Source organism: Rhinoderma darwinii, chromosome 11, assembly GCF_050947455.1.
Source record: "Rhinoderma darwinii isolate aRhiDar2 chromosome 11, aRhiDar2.hap1, whole genome shotgun sequence".
NCBI classification, from domain to species: Eukaryota; Metazoa; Chordata; class Amphibia; order Anura; family Rhinodermatidae; genus Rhinoderma; species Rhinoderma darwinii.
Window position 1 is genome coordinate 57,672,430 of NC_134697.1, and position 10,045 is coordinate 57,682,474.

Sequence of the window (10,045 nt, forward strand, 5' to 3'; positions counted from 1 at the left end):
GAACCGTACAGTGCGTTCAAATCAGACCTTGTTCATGTGGGGTTACAATCAATTACGTTACCTGGCTCAAGCTCTAAACATTTTATAGCGAATTTGATAGGAAGCCGATAAAGTGAACACGTTTTCAGGGTCGGTAACAAAGGTAAACACAAGAAACACATACAAGGAAAACAAACTCCAGCCGCATGTTGCCCATGTCTGATATAAACCTATAGCCATAGTTCTGCAAAGCAGCAGTGGTAATTATGAAACCCCAACTAATCTCTCCAGATAGAAGTGCAGTAGAAACCACGAAATGGGGACCATTGAAGCAGAGAGTAGTTGATTTGATGGATATCTTTTTGCGATAACAATTTAGTACGGTCAGTTGACTTGTTGCGTAGTTTCATAGGTTTCAAGTGTTCGGTGAGCAACCAAAATGAAAAATGTAGAAGTGGTTGGTGCTTTTAATCTCTGTGATAAAGTAAAGTATTGGCCTTTTTGCTACTAGATGTGTCCATGATGGTGAACATCGGTGGCCAATACACCCTGGCTGACATATATTGTACACATATCCTATTATAGGGGAAGTGTGTTTTGCCAGTGCTACCACATACATTTTAGTTGATGGTTTTGGAGTAATATAGTCTATGGCAAGAACATGGTCTTTTGTTTGGGAAGTTGGTAGTACTTTGCCCTGAGCATATGCTGCAAACAGAGTAGGAGATAAAAAAAATGTAAATTTCCAGTGACTCATTAACCTCATTTGGCTCTCAGGTCGCTCCATTTGGTTCCCAAGCCATTGCATCTTCAATTACTATTGTAACATATTCACGTGCGTTTTTACAGCTTTGGGCCCCATTAAGACGAGCGTATTGTACCTATATTTAGCAGTCCATATGTTCATATTCCAAATATAACACCCAGACCTCCATGGTTCTACTGAACTGACCTTACAGCGCCGTAGATTTCTATGAGACTACTGCAACAGAAGTATAAGCCAGAGCAAGTCAGCTGTATTTCAGAGAAGTATTTCACAATATTTTTGGTAAACCTTTTCTTACGTTTTTCTATTATGTGGGATTTGCATTGGTGCCCATGACAGAGATGAGAAAAAATTCCCTTCTTCCCTCCAATTATACTCACTTTACCAACTTTCTACATGTTACTACATTAAACATTTTTATGTAGGGGGTGTAGCTGCCCCTTCGTTCCGCAGATTGGTGTGACCCTGGGGTCAGGCCGTACTGATCAGACATTGATGGCCTTTTCTAACAATAGGCAATCAACTAAAATCTTGAAAATGATAAAAGTCCACCTGCAGCTGCCACTATAAGGCTTTGTTCACATCTGCGCTAGCGTTTCGTCTGAGCTTTTCGTCGGAACGGAGCCCTGATGGACACAAACGGAAACCATAGATTTCCATCACCATTGATTTCAATTGTGATGGATCCGGTTCGGTGCCTACGGTTTCCGTTTGTCTCCGTTGTGCAAGAGTTCCGTCGTTTTGACAAAATCAATAGTGTAGTCAACTATGATATTGATTCCGTCAAACCGACGGAAGCCTTCCACAATGGAGAAAAGTGGAAACCATTGGCATCGGATCAGTCACCATTAAAACCAATGGTTTGTGTCTGTCAGGGCTCCGTTCCGACGGAAAGCTCAGACGGAACGTCAGAACGGAGCCCTAGTGCAGATATGAATGAAGCCTAAGGTGTCTAGAGATTTATACAGCTCCTATTGAACTCAATAATAAATAAGTATGCAGTGATTTCCTCTTGGGGTGATAGAATTTTTTTTATTTAACTCAATGATTTCTCCTGAACTGCTCAATGGGATTTCCAGACATCAGAACCCCCCCTCCACAAAGTTTGATCATGGAGATCAAACTACAGAAGAAGTCCGCCCCACTTCTCTGGCAGTGAGTTTAGGAAGCACTGCTGAGGTCACGACACATGCGCAGTCGGCCTGCGACGGTGTTACAAAAATGAACATTCTGCATATACAACGGATACAATGAGGAGAACAGTGATGTTTACATAGCGTGGCGATGTCAATTATGAGCCAGGGTGAGGAGTTGGGCAGGCTTAGATGCCAGAACAGGAGTACTTGCATGGAATCAGACCATTGGCACTTCCAACCTAATTTTCATATTGCCATAAAGACGATAATCTCAGAGGACAAGTTTATAGGAAGAAATCAAAAGGTATGGGGGCACATGCTGTCAAAAAACCTACCAAAGGCTGGTACCAGTATAATAGGCTAAACTGATGTGACAGATTTCCTTTAACGTTAACTTGTAATATATCGTTCATTACTCGCACTTTTCACTTTACACAGGAGGCAGGACATTCTGTAATTCCATTGCTTATCTTCAAAAAGCCATACGGCTAACACTGTCCCTGTTACAGGACTGGAACACGCATGCCACATCACAGGCCGCAGGGTATCCACTCTCTAACTCCTCACTCCTCTTGTTTAAATTGTATATTATTTTTGTCACTATGTAATGTCTGATATTGTCTGTACATATTCCCTCTGAATTGTAAAGTGCTGCGGAATATGTTGGTGCTATATAAATAAAGATTATTATTTTTCTGCCGCTTTTCCCTGGACTGAAGTCGCACAGACCCTATAGTCTAACAAACGACTCTCTGTCAGCGCCCTGACTGTTCTTCCGTGAACTCACACTGGCCTTACCGCGTCTTACTGCTCTGGCACTTATGGACATTTGGATTTCTGTGACAACTTCAGTAGACTCGCTGCGCAGATCTCACTTAGGCCCACTGCCACTTGTTACAGCTTCTAGCCCACCATTACACATTTTGATTGACAAGCCCCGACCTACTTTGCTCACAGGTCAACGACAGGGTCCTCAGGCACCTAATACGGTCTTACCACACACTCCCCATCTAGTGCAAAGCTCTTCTCTTAAAGGACTACCCTCTTTCTCCTACTATCAATGTTGTGTAGCAGCGATTTATCGCCACAACACACGCGCCAACGTTGGGCTCCTTCTGGGCCTGCGCTAGTAGTTGCATTTCCTCCTACAAGCTGTGTAAGCAGGGGGTTCTTTTTTGTTGGTTCCACCACTTCGAGCTAATGATGCTGTAAATATGTACGGGGGAGTACCAAAGCACAAGGAAGTTATAAATTCCTACGAGTAAGCGCTCAGAGCACACATACGAAAGAATCTATACTGGATAAAGTTAAAGTCTTAAAAAGTCTAGAATCTGAGGATTTTCTATGGGTTGTGAATGGGGAAACGAGAAACCATCAGGTTAATAAGAAACATTGCATAGACAACGAAAGCAGAGCTCACCTGAAACTGAAGTGTCCAGGAACCTTGCACTATTCTCATTGGGACCTCTGAATCTTTTTAACAGTGGGCTCTCCCTGCTTTTATATGTTTTGTCTGTTTACTTACTTCTTTGTATCTTTTAATTAATTAAACTATCTTTATTTACATAGTGTGTGGACCTATTTATTAGAGTAATCTTTGAATCCATTGTAAAACAAGCTGGCATTCAGGAATTAGTATTCTTGCTGCCCAGCTACTCTGACAGGACATGGTGGCGCTGCCACGCACTGTGGCCCGCCGGTCCACAAAACCACAAAAGTTCACTGTAATGCGGGACACAGAACAACAAGATATAACACAATATACATATTACATACATACAGTAGCATACATAAAAAGCATTCACAATTCAATACCAGTAGACATTGTCCTCAAAATGGTATAACCCCAGTCTTTTATGTAAGGGGAGTTTGATATTCACCCCCTTAAGGGCCTTTTACACCGGCCGATAATTGGCTGGTGCAGCGAGCACGATCAACGAGACATCATTGATCGGCGCTCGTTTGCTCCTGTCACACGGAGCTATGGATGGGGATGAGCGGTCGTTACTCCGATCGCTCGTCCCCATACATTATTATCATGTCGTCCGCGAGTCGCCCTGTTTACACAAGGAGTTGTGCTGCCGACAACGATAATATTTATTTATTCTTAAACGATACGACCAGCAGATGATCGAGCGTTTGCTCGTTCATCTGCTGTTCGTTCCCCTGTGTACACAGGGCAATTATCGGCAACGAGCGTTATATGAACGCTCGTCTGCCCAATAATCGCCCAGTAAAACTCCCTTTACAGACACAGTAGAAGAGCCTTATGTGCGGCTTTGCATAAAAGTTGATAAAGCAGATAGTGGTTTGTTGTCCATCTATTAACCATTGTGAGCTCCCATGAAAGCAGTTGTGCAATTCAAGCACTGCATGATGCTTAAAGACTGGAACTTGTATGTCACATGCAGAGAAAACTCCTGAGTGTTTTACTGTGTGTAAACAAGCAACTGCCTCCCAGCTGAGTGTAGTCTTTAGGTGACCTGCTTTATTGCATTGCTGTGGTGGATTACCCTGGAGAGGCTGGGGTCACCGGCACATTGTTCCAGTTGGACGTCCTTTAAAAGGGATATTGATTTTGTGTCCCCTGATCATCGTTGCAAAGTTTAAGAAGTGAATGTGAGATCCAGCTCTGCCTGGTAGTATTTGGCTTCTAGACAAAGAGCCATACATTAAGATTGACACTAGTTAGAAATGCATTAACATTATATGTAATTATGTTACTGAAATCATATTTTTTACCAATAGATCAACCAAGATGGATAGGTTACAGCAAAGTCTATTAACCTTTTTTAAATGGAGGCTCATATTTAGTTCAGCGCGAAGACTTACAACCCAGAGTTCAAGTAACAAGCCTTGCCAATCGGCAGATTAACCCTTTTATTGCTTTTTCTAGGTTGGGTTCATTTGTACAGTCTTTGTTAAATTTTTCTTTATTGGTTTTTCATGTAACTGCCCATATTTTGCTGTATTATTTTTTTGAATCAAAGTTTGCCCTATACCTGACATTTTTGTGGAGCTTATTTCCCCCATTAACTTCAAATAGGAATTATGCGGTATAAAAAAAACTGCAATAAAACATTCTTCTACATATTGAAATACCCTGTTAAGGAGTTTCGAGTTAAGAGAGGAGGGCTCCTTGTAAAGAAAAAACATCTATTAGCCAAACTGGAAAGTGGCTCCAAAGTGTATTTTTTGTACTGGAGAACTCAGCATGTTCATATAACCTTACAGTGGGGCTGCGGAAAATGTAACACTTACTACCCGATTCCTCAACAAATTTCAGCTGATCGTAGGGATCTCAGCAGTGGGACATCCTGGAATCTGCTTAATGTTGGGGGACCTTCAGACCAAAAGGGATTGTCTAAAAACGAATGAGCCGTTTATAGAACTGTTTTTTCTACGGTGAGAGGAATTAGATTCCCAAATATATTTTTATCATTGTAATCTTTCCATTGATCAGTTGGACTGCTATATGGTTTGATCTTCCCTCTCTATACACCACCGAGGGCACCACACACAATGACAATGGGGTGCAAAAACCAGTGTCAAAAGAGACTATAAAACACCCAGAAAAAGTGACTACATCCAACAGGTATGCACACCCATATTAATATACAATATAGGAAAAAATACTTTACTGACATATAATAAGCAATACATTTACACATATACAAACGGAAGCCCCATTTGCAGTGTTTGCTTTGGCCAGACTATATACTCTCCTATTGTTATTGTTGCTTTGTTCCACCTTATTTTAATTTGTATTACTTTGTATATATTAGTCATCCCCTGCGAGTGGTGGGTCTTTGTACTATATCATGCCTTTTTGTATGTCTGAGTTGGCTGTATTCACTTCACATATGTAATTGCATCATGAGCTTAGCGCCTTGTGGTATATTTTTCTGAGCACATAGCACTTCATTTAGTGTATCTTATATGGTATCTTATATGGTAGACATTTGTAGTCTGGTCTTATCCCTTATTTTGGGTTTTCACTGCAAGAGGGTCACATTATTATTTGTGATCCGCATTTGCTTTTCCTTGTGTTTTTCGTGGAGTTTTAATTGTATTGTCTGTAGGTGTGTATATGTACTAGTATGGGCCAGTATGACCCTTAATAGACTCATGCTAAGGATGAAGTAGTTAGAATATCTGCCTACATGCAGCAATAAGAAATACAATTATATGTCAATAAGGTATTTTTTTTGTATATTGTTTACTAATATGGGTGTGCATACCTTTTGTGGGTAGTCACTTTTTCTGTTGTTTTATGATCTTTCCTCTCTGTTTGTTTGATGTCTTCATACTGCTGACAGATTCACAGGACAATAGCAGGGAATATGGCTGTTGCGTTCTCTGCTATTGGATCAGTAGGCAACCACAACATAAGCTCTAGATCAGTGATTCCTAACCTTGTTCCATAGGGGAACCAATGATAATTATTTTTTCTACCAGGAAACCCCTTTTATCATTCCTACCTCAAAGAAACTTGGTGTATATGGAAGTAAAACATTCTGTAATTCAGCACTATATTTTGGCCCATATTTGTTGAATGCTTTGGCAAGCTTCTCTGAGGAGGATGAAATGAGTCCATCATTGTTGTCCATCAAGTACTAGGTCTTCCCGCTGATGTTTTTTGAGGAACCCTTGAGCAGGCTCTAATGAAGCCCAGGGACAGGTAGCATGCATGATGTGAAAAAACTGCAGCCGGGATTGTTGCTCCTTATAGCAAAAATAGAGCATTGCCACCTAATGAAGTATATTTCAAACCCTGGAGAGCACTGCTTATTCTGTTTTTTTTTTTGTATTGGATGGAGATCTGGGGAATTTGGATGCCAAGTCAATACCTTCAATTGTTTGTCATGTTCCTCAAACCATTCCTGAATTTTTTTTTGCAGTGTGGGAGGGTGCATTATCCTGCTAAAAGAGGCCAATGCCAACAATGTTTAGGTAAGGTGTACATGACAAAGTAACATTCACATGTATGATAGACCCAAAGGATTCCCAGCTGAATATTGCTAAGACCATCACACTACCACCGCCGGCTTGCCTTTTACCCATAGTGTATCCTGGTACCATCTCTTCCCCAGGTAAGTCACAAACACAGACTTTAAGACATTATTTGCGCAATTGTTTCATTTTCTTTTATATGCATTGGAGCAATAGAAACAAAAAGGTGCCCATACCCTTTCTAGGTCCAGAAGTACGTGTCTGACAGACACTATTTTTAGCCATATGATGTCTCGTGCGGCTAATTTCTCTGTCACAGTGAAAGAACCTCTTTGTGTAGAGATTTGCTTGATTGAATATATAAGGCTACATTTTTATTTAATGAATTGAAAAGCAAGGAATACTGTGCACTATAGTTTAATGGTAACATAGTTACATAGTTACATAGTTACATAGTTAGTATCGGCTGAAAAAAGACACATGTCCATCAAGTTCAACCAAGGGAAGGGAAAAGGGAAAGAAAAATTTCTACACATAGGAGCTAATATTTTTTTGTTCTAGGAAATTATCTAACCCTTTTTTAAAGCCATCTACTGTCCCTGCTGTGACCAGCTCCTGCGGTAGGCTATTCCATAGATTCACAGTTCTCACTGTAAAGAAGGCTTGTCGCCCCTGAAGCTTGAACCTTTTTTTCTCCAGACGGAGGGAGTGCCCCCTTGTTTTTTGAGGGGGTTTTACAAGGAACAGGATTTCACCATATTTTTTGTATGTGCCATTAATATATTTATATAAGTTAATCATGTCCCCCCTTAGTCGTCTTTTTTCAAGGCTAAATAGGTTTAATTCTTTCAATCTTTCCTCATAACTTAAATTCTCCATGCCCCTAATTAGCTTCGTTGCTCTTCTTTGTATTTTTTCCAACTCCAGGGCATCCTTTCTATGAACTGGAGCCCAGAACTGAACTGCATATTCTAGATGAGGCCTCACTAATGCTTTGTAAAGTGGTAATATTACATCCCTGTCCTGCGAGTCCATGCCTCTTTTAATACACGACAATATCCTGCTGGCCTTTGAAGCAGCTGATTGACACTGCATGCTGTTATTGAGTTTATGATTTACAAGTACACCCAGATCCTTATCAACAAGTGACTCCCCCAGTGTAGCTCCCCCTAGGACATATGATACATGCAGGTTGTTGGTACCCAGATGCATAACTTTACATTTATCTACATTAAACTTCATCTGCCAAGTGGACGCCCAAACACTTAGTTTGTTTAAATCTGCCTGCAATTCATGAACATCTTCCATAGTCTGAACTATATTGCATAGCTTGGTGTCATCTGCAAAAATAGAAATAGTGCTATTAATCCCATCCTCTATATCATTAATAAATAAGTTGAATAATAGTGGTCCCAGCACTGAACCCTGGGGTACACCACTTATAACTGGGGACCATTCAGAGAAGGAGTCATTGACCACAACCCTCTGGATACGGTCCTTGAGCCAATTCTCAATCCAATTACAAACTATATTTTCTAAACCTATAGTCCTTAATTTACCCATTAGGCGTCTATGGGGGACAGTGTCAAATGCCTTTGCAAAGTCCAAAAACACTAAATCCACAGCGGCCCCTCTGTCTAGACTTCTGCTCACCTCTTCATAAAAACAGATTAGGTTAGTTTGACAACTTCTGTCCTTAGTAAAACCGTGCTGGCTGTCACTTATAATGCTATTTATTGTCACATAATCCTGTATATAGTCCCTCAATAGCCCCTCAAACATCTTCCCCACGATGGATGTTAAGCTTACTGGTCTATAATTACCCGGGGAAGACCTAGAGCCCTTTTTGAAAATAGGCACCACATTTGCGCTGCGCCAGTCCCTTGGCACTATACCAGTCACTAGAGATTCTCTGAATATTATGAAAAGGGGGACAGAAATAACTGAACTAAGCTCTTTAAGAATTCTAGGGTGTAACCCATCTGGTCCCGGGGCCTTGTGCACATTTATTTTATTTCATTTAGCTTGGACCATCTCTACATTCATCCAATTCAGTATATCAACTGATATATTAACAGCACTGGCAGCGGCTACATCAGCTGCTCTTTCTTCAGTTGTATATACAGAGCTAAAGAACCCATTTAGTAACTCTGCCTTCTCTTGATCCCCTGTGATCAACTCTCCATTACCGTTATCTAGGGGTCCTACATGTTCAGACCTTGGCTTTTTAGCATTTATATGCTTGAAGAATTTTTTGGGATTTGTTTTACTATCCTTGGCCACCTGCCTTTCATTTTGTATTTTTGCTAATTTTATTACATTTTTACAGATTTTATTAAGCTCTTTATATTTTACAAAGGCTACAGCTGTACCCTCAGATTTGTATTTTTTAAATGCCCTTTTTTTGTCATGTATTGCCCCTTTCACAGAAGGTGTAAGCCATGTGGGGTTTAATTTGAGTCGTCAATTTAAACATCAGTGTAGCGTCCATGGGCGCGGGCCGTCGGTTTACTCACCTCCTTGCGCCCGCAGCCATGGATCTGTGAGCTCTGGTCCCCATCTCCTTCTTAGGAGACGCCACCGCTCACTTCCGCTCCGGTCCGCTGGGGTGTCCCGTAAGGTGCGCGCGCACGCTCGTGCCGCTCTTAAGGGCCAGCGTGCGCACATTAAGACAATCATCATCATCTATCACATGATTTCCTGGACTATAAAAAGGCCCATGCCCTTCTGATCCTTGCCTGAGCGTTGTTAGTGCATCCCAAGTCTGTCTTGCAAATGGTCCCTTAGTATTTTCCGTTCCAGTTGTTACCCGTGCCCTGTCACCTGTTCCTGTATCCCGTGCTGTGTTTTTGTTCCTGTGCCTACTAGTGTTGGAGTCGTGTCTACTGCACCTGCTGATGTTTGCTACGTCCTGTGTCATCCGCCATGTCCTGTGTCATCTGCCACGTCCAGTATCATCTTCCACGTCTGATGTGATTCGCCACGTCTGGCGCATCCTGCGGTACATGCTGTCATCCGCCACGTCTGGCGTTACCTGCTGCACCCACCTCCATCCGTGCCAGAGCTGCGGCAACTGTCTGGACTACCCAGGTACCCTAGTGCGGATTCTTTGTATTACTGGGCTGCTCTGTTGTTTGGCCAGCTGGCTCCCCGCTACGGCGATGCGGCCCAGTGGGTCCACATACTCACAAACCGTGACAATCAGTGCAGA